At 37.4% G+C, this 18747-nt stretch overlaps 1 protein-coding gene across 6 annotated transcripts in view; it reads left to right on the top strand.

Annotated features, from left to right (window-relative positions):
• The first annotated feature begins 331 nt into the window (after positions 1–331).
• The window catches only part of SPAM1 (sperm adhesion molecule 1), a 34560-nt gene continuing 16144 nt past the window's right edge, over positions 332–18747 (top strand). Inside the window, exons 1-3 of one of the 6 annotated variants that reach the window (XM_035254846.3) lie at positions 332–443; positions 10532–10631; positions 13515–13643. The gene's annotated coding sequence lies outside the window, so the exon portion shown is untranslated. Of the gene's footprint in view, positions 444–1966; positions 2083–10531; positions 10632–13514; positions 13644–18747 lie in introns of all 6 variants that reach the window. The other 5 variants (XM_035254847.3, XM_078343873.1, XM_035254844.3 and 2 more) reach the window with 5 other exon arrangements.

Here is an 18747-nt window from a genome sequence, read left to right as displayed (position 1 = left end):
AACCTGTTAAGAAAACAGTGACATTAATATGAAAGAGGCAGCACTTGAAAGACAACTCATAGTGGAGGATCAGAGAGAGAAGATTAGAGTGAGACAAGAAATCTCCATTCAGCTTCTCAATAAATGGGAGGTTTTGTTTAAAAAGATTCCCCTTCTATTCCCCCCCCACACACACCAGGGAGGAGAGAAACTTAAAGGGGGAAAATAGATGAAAGCAAAGTTTTTTGATCTGCAATCTTGAGGAAAGCTGTTTGCTTTGTGGTGTCATCTTGCTTCTAGAACCTTGGCTCTGAAATCCTTTCTATGAGGTCACCTGTAGGGGTGGTCTTCCAGTTGTCCTGAGAGTGATGACTGGGTCTACCTTGATGTAGCTCACACGAATTCAGCAAGTGTGATAGCAGTGTAGGTGGTTAGCGGTACTTCACAAGGTCATTCCTAGCAAGGTAAGAGTACACGATTTTTCTAAAAATCTTGATGTATACCTGATCTCCTGGTTGAAAGAGATGACCTGATGGATTTTTTTCCCTATAAGTTCTTTTAATTTCTAGATTTTTATGTTCCACTTGTCCTGATGATTGAGGATGATATGAAGAAATTTTAGTGAGTACTCCAGAGATTTTGTGAGTGAGTGGTTTATTTCTACTAAAAAATGAATTCGTTTGTCTGATTCAATCTGTAAAGAAATGCCAAAATGAGGAATAACCTCCAGTTGTTAATCTCTTTACCACCATCCTGGTGTTAGCATGTCTACTTAGAAGGCATCCAGCCTATCTACTAAGCACGCAGACAATAACCAAACACAGGAATAGCCTAAAGCTGGAAGCAGATCTCTAAAATCCATTTTAAGTGTTATAAAAGGCAGTGTGGGCCTTGGAGAATTCCGAAAATTATGTTAGCTACCTCCAAAACAATGCTTACATCTACAAGTAGTACTTTGGTAAATACTTTGATCAGAAATTTTGAGAATGTCAGGGTTATTTACACATATGCCTCATCTGATGGGAGATAAGTAAAAATCAAACGTCAAAAGAAAATGGACTAAAGGAAGACTGTTTGGCCCATTGCATAATCCATCTGCTAATTTGATGGATTATGACAGACTCCAAAGGCACTTCTGGAGTTGTGCAATAGTGGCAGTTTTCCCTTTTACCAGTGTACAAACTCTAGTAAGTGCTCTGAGTTTAGCAGCATGGACTGATTTTACAGTGGGCAAAAAGTACGGCTCAAGTGTTCCATGTGGGAAAACTATGGTATAACCACCTATTATGTTCCCTGGAAATTTTATTCACAAAAGCCATGAAGAAATGGCTGAGGGGTATCTAAGAGGGTATCTAAGATATCCTCTTGTGGCTTTGAGACAAATGCTGTAGTTGCAAAGCAATCATGTAGACTTTCCATCATTGGGGAGGGGTATTAGTGTGGCTGGATTTAAATCGACACAATAGAGTGGTTATGGTGGCTCACATCTCTAATCTCAGCCCCTCAGGACGCCAAAGTGGAGAGATCAGTTGAGCTCAGAAGTTTAAGACCAGCCTGGGCAGCATGGTGAAACCCAGTTTCTACAAAAACCAAGAAAACTAGCCAGGTGTGATGGCATGTGCATGTAGTCCTAGCTACTCAGTAGGCTGACATGAGAGGACTACTTGAGCCCAAGGAGGTCAAGGCTATAGTGAGCTGTGATAGCGCCTCTGCACTCCAGCCTGGGTGACAGAGTGAGACTCTGTCTCATTAACAAAAGAAAAGGGGGTTACAATGATGTAAGATGATGGAGGGATTGGTTAATAGGGCCTGTGTTGTATAGGTGGTCTGCTGCTATGCAGAGAGGTACTGTGAGGTGCTATGTCTTACTAAGTCATAAGAGAGTGAACACAGAATACGGGAATGGGAAACATGGAGGTAAGGGGGAACCTAATGTAAGAGTACTGAATTGGCCCATTAATGCACCAGCTGTGGCTTCTTCACGCAGGAACGCGGACATGCCTGATACCATAGGGTCTAATTGACTTGAGAATGTGAAAGGAAAATAAAAACTCAGGACCCCAATTCACCATGCCAAAAGGAAAAAACAAATTAAGCTGAAATGTGAGTCACGAAAGAAACTGCCTTTTCGTTTTTTCCTAAGCAGATAGCTAGAGATAGAACGATAACTATCTCCACAGATAGTTACTCTGTGTTCACTTAATCTTATGTAAAGTGCGGATTTACTGAGTGCTAAAGGAATACATAATTGACTTTTTCCCTATCTACTTCTTTTCCCTTGCAACATGTGGATTATCATACCTTCCCTCTTTCCCTGCTGGCCTGCTTTTCCCTTTTAAATACTGAAGCCCTCAAATTCATTTTTGGGAAAAGACACAGACCACAGACTGTTTCTGTGATTCCATGTTTATTTTTTCTGGGCATATCCTTTACTTTGGCAAGATAAATTTCATTTTGATTGAGACCTGTCTCTGATACTTTTTGGTTTACAGGAAACATAGTATAGGACATATCTGTTGACAAAAAGCGTCAAACTCTGAAAATAATTGAAAAGATTTATTCTGAGCCAGATATGAGTGACCATGGCCTGTGACACAGCTCTCAGGAGGTCCTGAGAACATGTGTTCAAGGTGATTGGGGTTCAGCTTGCTTTTATGTATTTTAGGAAGGCATGACACAATCAAATACATTTAATAAGTACATTGGTTTGGTTTAGAAAGGCAGGACAACTCAAAGTGAGAGCTTCCAGGACATAGGTAAATTTAGATGTTTTTTGGTTGACAATTGGTTGGTGTCTGAAGACCTGAGATTGCTAGAAAGGAATGTTCAGGTTAAAGATAAAGGGTTATGGAGACCAAGTTTTATTGTGCAGAGGAAGCTCTCAGATAGCAGACTTTAGAAAGAGCAGGTTGTAAATTATTTTTTATAGGATTTAAAAGGGCGCCTGGCTCTTAGTTGATTATCTGCTGGATCTTGGAAGGAAGGAAGAAAAATAAAAAGGGAAGGGGATTCTCTATAGAATGTGGGTGTCTTCCCACAAGACAGTTTGCAGGGCAATTTTAAGGTATGGCAAGGAAGGACATTTTTGGGGTTAAATGTTTCTTTCCTTGTCTCATAATGTTATGCCAGTCAGACTGAAAAGTAAGCCACAATATAGAGGGTTCAGTAAAACCCAACTGATGAGAATTTACGGTTTGCAGGGCATGACTCCCTAGACCCCTTAAGTAGGAATTTGCGTAAGATAAAAAAGTCAGAGCTTAGTCCTCATATCCAAGAGGCAAGAGGTTGTTTTGAATACCCAAAACAATCCTATTATTTTTCTGTCGATATAGGTGAAAAGTTTGTCAAAATTGGGTAAGCAAAGAGCTGACTATGGGAGAAGTCATCATTTTAAGGCTTTGAAGGAGTTCAATGCCTCCAGGAGCCAGGAAATGCCCTCTGAAGTAACTTCGGGATGAGGGCAAATAGAGGTTTAGCATGGGCAGCAGAAGTAGGAATTTATTGGTGATGACAGCTAGCTGCCCCTAGGAATTTATGCAGTTGTTTTTTTTTTGTTTCTAGGAGAGGGACAGGCAAAACTGATAGGCATTTTGTGCTGTTTTTAGTGCTCTGAGATATCTCATGTCCTAAGCAGGTAACAGTTTTTTCAAATAATTGGGTAGAAGCTTCAATAATAATTTTGAAGAGACTGTCCTGCGCAGAGCTATTTTGGATTTGCTTCCTTATTCCAGACAGAGAATTTCCAATTAAGGTGCAAATAATAAGGTTTTTATGTTCTGGGGCTTGGAGGTTAAATGCAGCATGCCTTTGGAAAGTCTGTATACAGCATTCCACCAAAACCTTGGCATCCCTTTCTTCCTGAGTGCACTTTTCAACTTTAGACCAATTCACCTTGGTGGGAAAGGTCTCCACTCTCACTTTTACGAGGCTGTAAATATCAGCTGCCAGTTGAGTCATTTCCTGGTCATTTGCAGGAGGACTTGGGAGAAGCTCTGGCTACCTGTTTTCTTTTCTTGTGTTTGTTGCAGGGGTGGGGGTTGGGGCGGGGAAGGTTTTTGTCCCTAGGGGTTTGTCAGGCTTGACTGGTAACTACTGTATCATCTTGACTAGGAAGAGCCAGCCAAGGTCCCTATAAGGGGAGTTGTATATTGTCACTAACTTTTCTAACTTCTCTCTATGTTTGATAGGATCTTCTGAAACATGTGTGGTGGGGTGTGGTATAAAAGGCCTTTTTATTTTAAAAGATATGTTGCTGTCCAGAGAACGTGAATTCTTCGCTGTAGGGGTTAAGGATACACCACAAAAGGAATTTCATGGGAAGACTTGGAGCTGATGGGGTCTGATATGTCGATCCACAGAGTAGATGGAATTATAAGGGACGATGCAATGAGCCCTGCTTTGTGTCTCTGGGGCCTCTGACAAAGTTATTTTCTGACTCAGTATTTACATAAGTAACTTGTATTCTCTGGTCTGGAGACTAGGCCAGAGTGCTTTCTGCTATTCTTGGAGGGAAAGAGAAGGAAGCTGGGTGTTTAGGGATTCTTTTTTTTTTAGAAGTCAGAGGAGCTTCAGGGATTAAAGAAATTTGTTTAGGAAGCTGGGCTGGATTTGAGGGAGAGAAACTTAAGTCAGGGTCCGGAGATCAAAATATCTTCTGAAGGTCAGGGACACGGAGTTGAGAGTAAAGAGGAGCACATTTGGGGGTGAAAGGGACCTGTACACTAGATGTGGATTTTTAACTTTTGTTCTAAGTTTGATTTCTGTTCTTTAATCTTAAGGGAATCCCTAAGCCTGGCCATAATGCTCTTTTTTGTCCGACTTTCAATTTCATCTTCCCTTAGCTACCAAAATAAATTTGTTTAAGATGAGAGTTCTCTAAAAATCTTTTCAAATATTAAAGTTTTTCTAAATCTATTAATTTATCATCTGGCCATTGCAAGTAGGATCTCCAAGTATATATTCATTCTAACAGCAACTCAATCCAATATATCTTTTCATGAAAAAACCTGGGGGTAACTCTCCAGGCTTAGAGTAAGTTTTGATCATGAATCCAAAAGGGAAGATGCAGCTCCTATGATCCAAAAGGCCACTCCCAAAAATAGCCTAAGAAAGCAAAGACCCTCCTTGTCCCAGGCAGTAAGAATAATGTTTGTGAAAATTAGTGACTCTGGTGTCCTACACAAGTGAGATGCATCCAGTTACAGACTCTCTAATCTGTGATATTTGACAGGTGATACTGGATGGGACTTCCCGGCACTGGCAAAGCAACAAAGGTAGAGACAACAAAGATTCCTCATAGATTGGTACCTTGAGAGCAAATGAGACATAGGGTTTACTGGGGAAACTTACATACAAGGATGTTCTGGTGGTGGCAGGCTGGACATGAGAACTGCTCCCATTTGTAAAAAGCATGCAGATTATATAACATTTTTACTTGGCACCTGCCACCTAGCAAGCTCCATCTAATCCAAAACAGAAAGCCTTGATCCCCTGTATAGCCTTTATTCCAAGGGATGTGTCAGAGGTCAGATGTCCTTTGTAGCTAAGGAGTGAAACTCCGGGTTGGCCGCTCCTGGATTCTTAGAACACAGCGTCATGTCAGGATGTTCTTGAGTCATTAGTCTCAAGTGGATCTGCCATACTGACCCCTCATTGAAACAAATTCCACTGAAAGCTGGCATGGTTGTACAATGAAAATGCTGCTTACACACTTCATGTTGTTGGGGCTCAGAAAGTAATACCCCACAATGAAGGCCTAAGAAGCAAAAGCTTTTACCTGACCATCTTCTGCTCTCCTGTCTCAGTCCCATTTGCCTCCAAGGCTAACCACAAAAACTAGAGTTTCTCTTCCCTTGGGTAGGTCATAGATACCATAACCCCTTTTCCCCAAAGTCAGCTATGAAACCTAAAAACATTACTCTAACTTTCCCTCTGCCCTTCTGTATAGAAACTGGCCATAAAGATTTTAAGCGACATACCTTGTTTGACTGTAAGTTGTAAGACCTCCATTCCAGAGAGGTTCCTGTCTGATATCTAGAAGGCAGGGATATACGCTCAGAGAGGCCAAGAAGAATCTAGACAGGTAGCCCTGCCTGGGTTTCTTTCCCTCAGTCTATTAGCATTAGATCCCTCCCTTTTTGTCCAGTCATATTTCTATATGGCTGTTCATACTTTGCTGAACTGAAGCGTAAAAATAGACAATTTCTCCTCTATCTTTGGGACTTCATTTTGAAGCCTTCTGTATAAACGCATTAAATAGATTTGTGTGCGTTTTTCCCAATTAATCTGCTTTTTTCCAGCTGATTTCTCAGCATACCCTCCAATGTCTAGGGTTCCTAGCCTTATAGCCACTTGATGCATACCTGATAACCTGTACCCCTCAGCTGGCAGAAATCAAAGAGACTATCCTCACTGGTTATAAGCTGAGATCTCAGAACATAAAAAGAGAGGAAAGGAGAATCTCATCTAGTTTTTTAAAAGTTGATGACCCACAGCAAAGTTTATTCAAACACCAGCCTAATGAGGACAGTAAACCCACCAGTCTATAACGCCATTTTAACAACATGCTTATAAGATATATGCCTATGTGCTACCCTAATATTTCCTTCCATATGAAAAATGACACAAAAGACAGAGACGTAGGAAATCAATGACCATCTCTGGGAAGGAAAGGACAAATTAAAACAAAGAATACTTCATATGAAAAATCACAAGCAGTCCAGGTTGAAAGTGGCAGTGGCAGCTGCATTCTGGCTTCCTTGGCTATCTGGTCAGTCCAATCCAAAGTTGGAGCAGTCATGTCAAGTGGTGTCTATGGCTAGGAGGGCTCAGCTAGCATGTGGAAGACCCTCACCTACTTCATTGTGCCCCCTCAGGTGGGAGTGAGCATGATAATTGTCTTCTTGAAGTTGCATCATAGAGAGCACAGGAGACCTGAATTCATTCCATACCTCCATGTCTGCATTAGATTCAAGCCTTTTCCTTGGGGAGATGGTAACCATACTCTATTTCATAACCTTCATGTGAATCTGTTTCTAACTGCATAAGAAGATAAATAAAGAGAACCCGAACCACTACAAATCTGCTGGGAACCACAGAGCTGGTTTTGACCATTACTCTGCACATGGACCAGAAAAAGTGTACAGGACGTTAAACTCACCTTCTTTACTTGTATAAAATGATAACCGATAAACTGATTTGCCCTCTCTTTGCTTGTGGCACAATATAGCTTAAATAAATTAAACTTTGGCCACACACACAAAAATGACGAGTAGCTATACCCAAAGAACTAGTTTACACAAATGGTTTTTCCTGCTAATCTGAATTTGAAAAGGGAAAGACGAAGATAGTCTCTTGCTACTTTCATTTGAACAGACTCTACAGGCAGAGATTGGAAGGTTGATGTGGTAAAAATGTTTACCTTTTGCTAACTTTGCTGAGTGCGCCCAAGATCTCAATTGTAACCTCTGGAGTGTGCAGGGTGTCCCAGCCAATGATATCCCATTCTCATTGCCAGAACTGTAGGGAAAGAAAAGTAACCTTCCTCTACTTCCTGAAGTTCTGTGGCTGAGGCCCATAAACTGAACTGACAGAAACACAGATTAAGAGGAGAATAGCAAACAATTTTAAAAATATTATTTATTTATTTTTTACTTTAAGTTTCAGGATACATGTATAGAATATGTAGGTTTGTTACATAGGTATACATATGCCATGGTGGTTTGCTGCACCTATCAACCTGTTATCTAAGTTTTAAGCCCCACATGCATTAGGTATTTGTCCTAATGCTCTCCATCCCCTTGTCCCCAACCCCCAACAGGCACTAGTGTGTGCGTTGTTCCCTTCTCTGTGTTCATGTGTTCTCATTGTTCAGCTCCCACTTATAAGTGAGAACATGCTGTGTTTGGTTTTCTGTTCCTGTGTTAGTTGAGAATAGCAAACAATTTTTATTTATTATTTTTACATACACACTGAAACCATTATAGAAACAAATGAAAATCCAAAGAAGCAATTAGGATAGAAAGCTTGCATACTTTTAAAATAAAGAATGATAAATTGTGGAGAAGTGACAAAAAGGAAAAGGGGTTTAACCTTCTAGGAGTAGTAATTTGTAGAAAATGACTAGGAAATATATTGGGGAATTAATGGAAGATAAGAATTATTTTAATAGGATTGTTTGTATGGTTCCATTTTAGCACCGACTCCCAATCTTCATAAGAATGTTTTCTTCTTGTGAGAAAGTATTTCAAACTATTCATCCAGTAAGGGATTAACATCTGGAATATTTAAGGAACTTAAACAACTCATCAGCAAGTAATAAATAAATATGTCATTTAATTTAAAAGTGGGCAAATAATTTGAATAGACATTTCTCAAAAGATGACATACAAATAGCCAAGAAGTAGTCATACTCTGCACTGCATAATAATGTTTTGGTCAATGATAGGCCATATATATATTATATATATATATTATATTGCCATGATGCAACTTTTTTTCTATGTTTAGCTATATTTAGATACATGAATACTTACCACTGTGTTACAATTCCATATGTATTCAGTACAGTAACATGTTGCACAGATTTATACTCTAGGAACAATAGGTTTAGGTGTGTAATAGGCTATATCATCCAGGTTTGTGTAAGTATACTCTATGATGTTCCCACAATGACAGAATTACCTACAAATGCATTATAAAAAATGCTCAAAATTACTAATCATCAGGAAAATGCAAATCAAAATCACAATTACACATTATCTCACTCCAGTTAGAATGGCCATACTCAAAAAGACACAAAATAGCAAATGCTAGTGAGGATATGGAGAAAAGAGAACTCACACCTTGTTGGTGGGAATGTAAATTAGTATAGCCATTATGAAAAACAGTATGGAGTTTCCTCAAAAAACTAAAAAATGGAACTGTCATATCTGGAAATCCTACGACTGGCTATATATTCAAAGAAAAGGAAATAAATGTGTTAAAGAGATGTCTGCACTCTCATGTTTATTGTAGCACTATTCACAACGGCTAAGATATGGAATCAACCTAAGCATCCATCAGTGAATGAATAAGGAAAATATGGTATATAAACCAAATGGAATGCAATTAAGCCACCAAAAGAATAAAATCCTGTCATTTGCTGCAACATGGATGAGCCTGAAGGACATTAAGTGAAATAAGCTAAGCACAGCAAGATAAATATTGCATGCTCTCACTTATATGTGGAAGCTGGAAAAGTCAATCTTATAGAAGTAGAGATTAGAATAGTGATTATTAGAAGTTGGGAAAAGGAGAGGGAGGGGGAATACATAGAGGTTGGTAAATGGATACATAATTATAGCATGACAGGAGGAATAAGTTTTAGTGCTTTATAGCATTATAGTTGACAATTTATTATGACTACAGTTAACAATAATTTATTGTAGGCTTTCAAATAGCTAGAAGATTTTGATTGTTCATAATATAAATAATGAATTAGATGACAGACATGCTAATTACCCTGATTTGGTTATTATGCATTGTATATGTGTATTGATACATCACACTGTACCGTATAAATAGGTACAATGATTATTTCTCAATTAAAGATTTGAAAAGAGGAGGTTCTCTTCTTCTTGATACAGGAAAGCTTCCAGGTCAGGGGAAATTTGATGTCTTGGTTTTGGCAGAAAGGAAGAAAGCAGAGTGCCTTTCTTGCATCTGCAACCACTCTCAAAATAATATGCCAAAGTGGCATATTTTGGGGTAGCATGTTCTGAATCCATTCATAAGCATTGTGCTAAGTGTTTCATACAAATTATTTCATCAAAATTTCACAAGGGACCTATGAGATAGTTGGTTTACTGCCCATATTTTACAGTTAAAAATACAAACAAAAGTACAGTGAAGTTAAATCATTTGATCAAGATCACATTGCACTAAATTGAGAAACCAGATTCCAGCCTTGTTGATCCTAATCTAGAAAACGAAATTTCTTAATCCAGTAGTTTAGATATTTACAGACGTTATTTACTTAGGGAATCTTCAGATAGATAAGAATTCTCCTCTGTTGCTGAAGAGATTAAAGAGATTAAGTAACTTGGTAAGGCTAGTTAATTAGACAGTAACTGCCCTTAGAATTTAAAACCCAGGTGTGTCAGCTTCTAAAGCTTTTGTGTATTCAGTGATTTAATCCATTCCACAGTAAAAATTTTATACTGCTACTCAGTAGACATACACATACAAATATATAGATAGAAAAGGTTCACAAAATAATACCCTTATTCATGCAATGATACTCTGACACTTCTTATTCTATCCTAACCTATTTTATCCTATCCTATTCTACACAATTATAGTCTTTTTTATGTTTTTTTAAAAGGTTCATGACAATCAATTAAATTTACTTTATGACTCACTAATAGGTTGTGAACTTCAATCTGGAAAAAAAATGGTAGGCATAGGCTTACTTAATATCACTTTCTTGTATCATTATGTTCTCAATTACCCTCTATTGCACTAAAAATAAATTGGACTACTTAAGTGAAATTTAGCTGTGCCTTTGTTGTAGGACCAACAGATTCATATCCCTGCTGCACAATAACAGGGAAATATACCGAGACAGCAGTGTTTGCAGCAGAGAAAGAGTTCATTGATTGCAGGACAGCCAGGTGAGGAGATGGGAGGAGACTCTTAAATCCATCTCTTTAAGGATTTCTGGATGAAGTTTTTAGGGGATTGTGGAGGACAATGGGCTGGAAGATTGGGGTTATTGATTGATGATTGGTTGGGGTAAGAGGAATGAAGTCATCAGGATGTGGCAATTGTATTCTTTGGTAAAAGGAGATGAGTTAGCTCTTTATGGGGTCTTTCAGACCAGCTGGCATCAGTAGTTTCCCTAGTATGCAGGACTTAAAAAACATCTCAAAGGGAAAACTTACATTTGGTAATGTTCAAGTTGTCATGTAGAGCAGTTAGGAGGGAACTACAATCTTGTTAACAGAGTCTACATGATTCTGGAGCAACAGGCAAACACTGTAAGGCAGTGGGTCAGAGACAAGCTAATCTAATGTTTAATGCTGAGTGTGCTGCAGGCTTAGTTTATCTTAGTTATCTTTCTTCCTTCTTCCCTGATAAATTTTATAAAGTTTATGGGGGTGGTTTCACTCTGTAATGCTCTTTCTAAATAGATTTTAGCTAGAGATGGTCTCAGAGCAGAGTGGCTGACCAAATTCTGTTGCAGAAGGATTGTTTTAGCTCTCCAAATTTCCCTTTTAACAAGAAGCATGTCATCTCTGTGGAGGCAAAACAACAGCAGTGTCTCAATTTATTGGTGAAGATAAAGGGACAACTTAATTATAAATACAACTTGCACTGAGTTTCTACAATTTGAAATGAATTTTGCTATGTATAATTCTTCCTCCTCCCATCTCACATTTCTCATTAACCACATTCTTTATGGAAGAGTTAGATTATTGCTATTATCCCCAAACATCTATGTATTGTCTAAATCAGTATCCATGGCAAATATTTCTTTAATGTTCTTAGGCTAGGGATTTGCAATCTCTAAATTTTTATAGCGATACCCCCTAGTCTAATTACATACATTGGTTTTCATGGCTCCCAAAATTTCATAAAGAATCCTCTCCACATTTATTACAGTTATCTTTCTCATAGTTTGGAATAAATGTAAATGAGCCATAATAAGCAATATTTAATAATATTGGTAGTCCAGGGGAAATAACACTACACCTTAGGTTTACATAGCTTCTTTTTTTTAAGATGAGGTTTCACCATGTTGGCCAGGCTGGTCTTGAACTCCTGACCTCAGGTGATCCGCCTGCTTCGGCCTCCCAAAGTGTTGAGATTACAGGTGTGAGCCACCATACCCGGCTCTACATAGCTTTTTAAAAAAACATTTTACAGGCATCATTTTACTCATTATCCCTGCATTCCTGGAATTTAGATAGATTTAGGAATTACTGATATATTTTTAAATAGGTAAGTAATACTTAAAGATTGAATAATTTGGATCTTCCAGTTGTTGTATAGTAGAACTAGAAATGGAAATAAAGCTTGAATTATTTTCTGGATCTGATTTCCTTAATCTTTTTAGACATGCATTTCATCAGCTTCCACCTCCCATGGGCAGACGGAAGACAGTAATGATAGAAAGTAAAAAGTTAAAAGTGAAAGTGAGAAGGCAGAAAAAAAGTCATTTAAAGAAAGACATTAATGTGTTTCTAGTGTCGTTTTGTGGCACAAGTATATTCTAATCTTGTGCAATATCACATTAGTAAGAAAGAATGGTGGCAGTTGGTGCTGGGAAGATATTTGATTACTTAAGACTTTAGTCACAGCTTTGCTACCATAAAATGTGCTCTTTTATTTTCTTAAAGAGATGGCGTCGCACTGTGTTGTCCAGGCTAGAGTACAGTAGCTGTTCACAGGCATAATATTGGCACAGTACAGCCTAAAACTCCTGGCCTCAAGTGATTCTCTGGCCTCAGCCTTCCAAGTAGTTGGGACTACAGACACATTCCACCATCTGGCTGTACAAAACATGCATTTTTAAGGCTGACTGCAGAACATGGCTTTTTGGGAAAATAAATAATAAACCACTTAACACTCTGACAAGATTTTTAAACACCTTTGGACAAAGGTGTTTTCTGTTTGTGTTTGACTATCGTGGCTATTTGTATATTTAATACAATCCCATAGGTAGAAGATTTAGTAGCTATGACTTCGGCAAATCATAGAAATAAAACCCAAAAGTCGTCTGACTGGTTGAGATAAGAGAAACACTGGTTATCTCTAACAGACAGTTAATCGCAAACCCATAGCCCTCATTATGGTTATTATACTTTTGTGAACTTGATTATGCAATGCACCAGTAGTAATAAAGGTGTTTGTCATTCTTCTTAAACTTTGGCCTAACTTGGTACTGAGCCCTTTGCCTTAGTGCTAGGCAGCTGAACAACTGTAATCACAGAACTGGGATTGGTCCTACGTTTTATTTATGGTGTGATGTTGGGTTGACTGAAAGTCAAGCATCACTGATCTCAGGCTAAGGTTTGACAAGAGACATTTCACAGCAACCCCTGCAAAGCTATTATGTTTTTAATCAGCATCTTGCATTTAGACGCTCTTCAAGTCTTTATTCAAGTACTTGGTTTCAGTCACATCTGGATGAGTCAGCCTTATGCTTGCCTATGAAAGACATACTACTCTTTCGAGTAATGTGTGTGTTTTGTGGCTTCCAGATAATATGCTTGGTTTTTCTTTGAACATTTTTACTTTAAGTTTCATCAGTAGCCATAATTTTGAGTTTACAACTCGAAAGACATCAAATTTAATGAATTAATTAACTAATTTAGCATGCAGAAGAGAGACAGACAAAAATTTTCTCCTTGAATAAACTCTAATCAGGATCATTATTGCATTATTTTTGTCTAAGTATCACACTCTGGGCTTGGGTGTCCTTCCTTTCAGAGTCCAGTTCTAGCATGAACCTGCACATCAGTTTAGCAAGAACCCCCCATCTTCTATTTCAGCTTACCGTTGGGGGTTCTTCATCCTTTGTCATCTCCCAGGAGATATCTGATCACCACGGCCAGCCTTCAGTAAGAATACTGCTAGCTTGTTTCCACCAGAATCTGCCTTACCTGAGATCTTCCTTCTTGGTAATTTTCTATCAGGCAAATCTCCCTCCCTGCCTTTTGGCTACAAATTATTGCTTTTCCTTGTTTTTGGAATTGAGCCCAGTATTATATTGAGGTTTTGTTTCCTTTATTGCAATTTCTTTTTTCTGAATTGTTTTTACAGCTGAAATTACTACTTAGTTCTATTCTTTCCTTTTTTCTTTTGACAGCTCTGTGGCTTCTGATTGGTAGATTTAGTTTTTGTTTGCACATCTTCATTTTAAATGTGACCATTGGCTGTAATTTTGAGTTTAGTGAAATTTAAAGTATACCAAGTTCATTTATTTAATTTACTAATTAACTAACTTAGCACACATCTATTCAGTATCAATCAAGTACCTCTGAAAGTTGAATAACAAACTAATCCTAAAATTAAAGGTATATTATATACATTCTTTAATAAGCTCTGAAACCTACAAAGATATTTTGGACATAGAATGTTAATCACATTTTTTCCCCAAAGGAATTATCATTCAAGAATAAGATTAATTATGTTCTTATTTTTAATACAACATCATTAGTAATTGACTTATCATGCTTTTTTTTTTTAATTTTAAGAGATGGGGTCTTACTCTGTCACCCAGGCTGGGGTGTGGTGGTGCAATCATAGCTCACTGCATCTTTAAGTTCCTGGCTTAGAATTATTCTCCAATCACAACTTTCCCAGTAGCTGGTACTACAAGTTCACACCACCATGCCCAGCTAACATTTTATTTTCTATTTTTTTGTAAAGATGGGGGTCTTGCCATGTTGCCCACTCTGGCTTCAAACTCCTGGCCTCAAGTGATCCTCCCACCTTGGCATCCCAAATCTCTGGGATTACAGCCATGAGCCATGGTGGTGCTTGGCCCTACAATGCACTTTTAAAATGTGAAAGTACTATTATTTCTTCTAAGACATCAGTGCAAATATTGAATCAATTCTGAAAGATTCAGTATTTCCAATTCATGTTTCATCAGACTGTGGTTTTCCAGCCTCTTAGATATGTTAATTTTCAAATTATGTCGTGGTACAACAGGACAAGTTTACTGCACAAATTGGATGTGTGTGAATTTAAATAAAATATTATTTTGGAAGCTGCTCTTGAAGGATTTCATTATTTATTTGGCTTTGCTTTTCTTGTTTCCCCTCTCTCTTCCTAATCTTAAGGAAAAGAAGCAGGATTCTCTAAACCAAAAGATATCTGAGACAGGTCTCAAAACATTCAGAAAGTTTATTTTTCTAAAGTTATGGACACACTTGTGACACAGACTCAGGAGGTCCTGACAGTATGTTCCCAAGTTGGTCAGGGTACAGCTTGCTTTTGTACATTTTAAGGATACATGAGACATTAATCAGTATGTGTAAGATTACATTAGTTTGGTCTGGCAGGGAGGGACAACTTGAGATGGAACTATAAGATCATAAGTAGATAAAAGACAAACAGTCAAAAGGTTATATTCTTCTGAGTCCTTGATCAGTTTTCCACTGAATGTACCATTTAGTCTGGCTCAGTGAATCTGCATTTTTACATAAACAACAAGGCAGAGGAAGTAATGAGACATATATGTCTTAGGTGAGCCTCAATGGGATGACTTTTGAGTTCTGTCTGTCCTTTGTTCATGAGGAATTTCCTAGTGGGCCAGTTGTGAGGGAGATGAGTAACTTTTTATCATTTTAGCAAGCTTATTTATGAATAAAATGGGAAGCAGGTTTGCCTGACATAGTTCCGAGGTTAACTTTTCCCTTGGCTTAGTGATTTGGGTGTCTCAAGATTTATTTTTCTTTTACATTTTCCCCTTTACTTTTAAAAATCTTTCAGAAGAAGCGTTTCAGAAGGAAATGGGTTCCTGGTGTCACGTTTTGTCTTACCCCTTGTGACTAGGACAGTTTATTCCTAGACAGGTAGATCCCACATTATTAGCAAAGCTCATTTTCAGCAGGTTGTGAAATATCACATTCTACAAAGAGATAACAGGGGAGGAAGGAGAAACACAACAACAAACAAAAAAGTGAACAATACTGGAAAATTGATATAGGCAATATTACTGTGAAGTCTGTGAATCAGAAGGCTGGTATGAAAGGGTATGAACGTGGTTTATGTATGTAAATAGGTTACTGTTATTTTCTTCTGTAAGTTTAAGTTGTCTAGTTTCAGTTTGCAGGACTTAAAGTACAGCTTAACTTTTAGTGATTTCAAATCAGGAAAAATGTGGGGAAAAGGAAAAAAAGAAAAAATGAAGATATTATTTTAGAGTGGTAGTCAGGAAAAATTTTAGAATTCAGTCCAAACTGGAAGTTCAGTCCAAATAATAAAACCGAAAAATGTTTGGGAAGACTAGAATCTAACAACATGTGTACTATAGTTATTTAATTCTTTACTACCTCAGAGAATTTTTTTCTAAACTGTAGTTTAAATCAAAGGTCTCTGAGGTATTTTGAAACACATTTTTTCTTTCTCCAGTCCTATTTTCATTAAAGGTCATAGAACAACTTCAGTTGCAAAATAAGTTTTAGTCTTACTATAGTTGGCCATAGTATATGCATAAAGTCAGCAAGAGTAATTCTTTCTTTGCTTTAATTGCTTTGCTGAAACTTTATTCCATAAGAAATCTCAGATTTGACTTTAATGCCTTAAGCCCAGCTTGTGCCTGCAAATACCTGTATTAATTGGGTAAATTCCTCATTTCAAGGTCCCAAGGCTCCCGTGCCTATCAGAAAGTGACATTTTTTAATTACCACAGGTCAGGAACTTGTGGAGGGACTGTGTTGACAAGATATAAGACCAGCTTTTGGAAGGGGCTTTTATTGCCTCTTGAATTTCACTTTGAGTCCTTAAAGGAGTCTGTCTCTGAAGGAATACCATTGCAGTAAAAAAAACCTTGGTAAAATAACCAGTGTCTTCAATTATGTCCTGTTATAAAAGGAAATAGATTCTTATTACACTTATACAAATAATTATGTTGCTATAAGTTAAGCATACTTACAACTAGTTTCCAAATTTTGGAGAAATCAGGTAGAGAGAAATATGCTCCAAATTTTGTTTATAGGAGTATACTTTACTCAATTATTAAAAGCTGTAAATATTTCAAAAGAAAAATTTTCTTACCTCTGATAAAGGATCAACAATATTTTAAGCAAAATGTCATAAAAGGATTTATTTCAGTCTTCTGAGGTTAGTCTATGCAGTTAACTCCTGTTTTGCTTGATATTCATGAACATTTCAGCTCTCCATAAGAGTCTTGGAAGTTTTCCCTCTGTTCTAGTGTCACAATCTCCAAAGTTATCAGAAACCTGCCTTCAAGAGCATCTGTCAGAATCCTATGCTGGTTATAAAGCCACCTTTTGAAAAGGATAAAAAATAAAATTAGATGACAAAAAGATAAAAATAAAACTGGATGTCAAAAGCATTAGAACAGTCATAAAGACACAATTTACAAGAAAATTTGGTTACTTCTGCTGCATACAACAATTTTACATCATAATCATTAATTATTACTGATACATATGCTAAAACATATTAGAATCACAAATATTTCATACAAGTCTGAAACATCCACTAATAACACATTTATGTAAATATAATCCAAAGAAAGTTAAACATTGTTTCATATTTGACAATACTTCCTGTGTGATTTTATTATATCAAGTGAACCAAACATCTCTTAAACTTTAAGGGTCTACTATAAAAAATTTATGAGGACCAAAGTTAGAATTTGATTTTGGAAAGCTTTTCAAATATAAAAAGTTTAAAACACTTGATGTCATAAAACAGGATCACAGTCATTGTGAAATAAGTTATTCTTTTAGCCAAAGTGATAACTCAAAGGTTAAGAAAAAAGCAGAAACCTTTATCTTTGAGAGAGGAGACTTAATTTCCCAAACAATAAGGCTTAATAAAGACAGCATGAGGTCAATTAAATCTGTCTCTCAAATCTTATAACCTACCTATAAAACTTTATTTATTGTGACCATAAGATATAATTTCCATAAGCCTTTTTATAATGCTTATAACCTTTTATTAAGAAGTGGGTTAATGCTCCAAGAAAACCTTGTTAATCTGACACAGGGGTCCATATGCTGGTCTTGCCTCAGTGTGCCTTCTACATCACTGATTAATTTACTGAGAAATTGGACCTATATTATCTCTCAAAATCAGCTCTTATGTTATCACATGCTTACTTCTTCTGCTATAGTCCCTGGGCCTTGAGTTGAATAGTTCTAATTTCTAGCCCTGTGTCTTATGAACACAGCTTATTTTGATTAGCATATTCTACTGGGTTTGAAGATGAGGCTTTAACTGCTGTCAGTGTTTAAGATTTAGCAAGACTTGGGGTCCTTTTTAGATTCAGAAGTCAAAGCCTTATAACTCAATGGCACAAGGACTCTAAAAGCACATGCAGAAAGTTACACAGATGTAATAATCTTAAATAAAAATTTAGAGTTTGGGCCGGGCGCGGTGGCTCACGCCTGTAATCCCAGCACTTTGGGAGGCCGAGGTGGGTGGATCATGAGGTCAAGAGATCAAGACCATCTTGGTCAACATGGTGAAACCCGGTCTCTACTAAAGATACAAAAAATTAGCTGGGCATGGTGGCGTGTGCCTGCAATCCCAGCTATTCAGGAGGCTGAGGCAGGAGAATTGCCTGAACCCAGGAGGCGGAGGTTGCGGTGAGCCGAGATTGCGCCATTGCACTCCAGCCTGGGTCACAAGAGTGAAACTCTGTCTCAAAAAAAAAAAAAAAAAAAAAAATTTAGAGTTTTTTCTAAGCAAACCAAAACTTAATAATAATGACATACAAATTATTTTGATAAAATGTAAAATCTGTTTGTTAGGCTCAGTTACCAAAAGGAAAAAGAAAAGACCTTCTGCAATGTGACTGCTGTTCCCTATGGGGAGTTCATTTAGATAACCTGCAAATCAGAACTAATGAGAAGGGTACTTGAATTAGTTAGACCTAGGAGGTGCTTCCTAAGTCATAAGTGAAAATTTTCAGATTCATGAAGTAATTTAAAGCCAAGAACACAGAATATTATGTTGGAAGAAACGTCCTTTAGACCATCAAGAAAAAACATTTTTAGCATCAGGCCAAAACAATTATGACCC

Source organism: Callithrix jacchus, chromosome 11 (genome assembly GCF_049354715.1).
Source record: "Callithrix jacchus isolate 240 chromosome 11, calJac240_pri, whole genome shotgun sequence".
Classification (NCBI taxonomy): Eukaryota; Metazoa; Chordata; class Mammalia; order Primates; family Cebidae; genus Callithrix; species Callithrix jacchus.
Note: the sequence above shows the minus strand (reverse complement) of the source record. Positions and strands in the feature narration are given on the sequence as shown.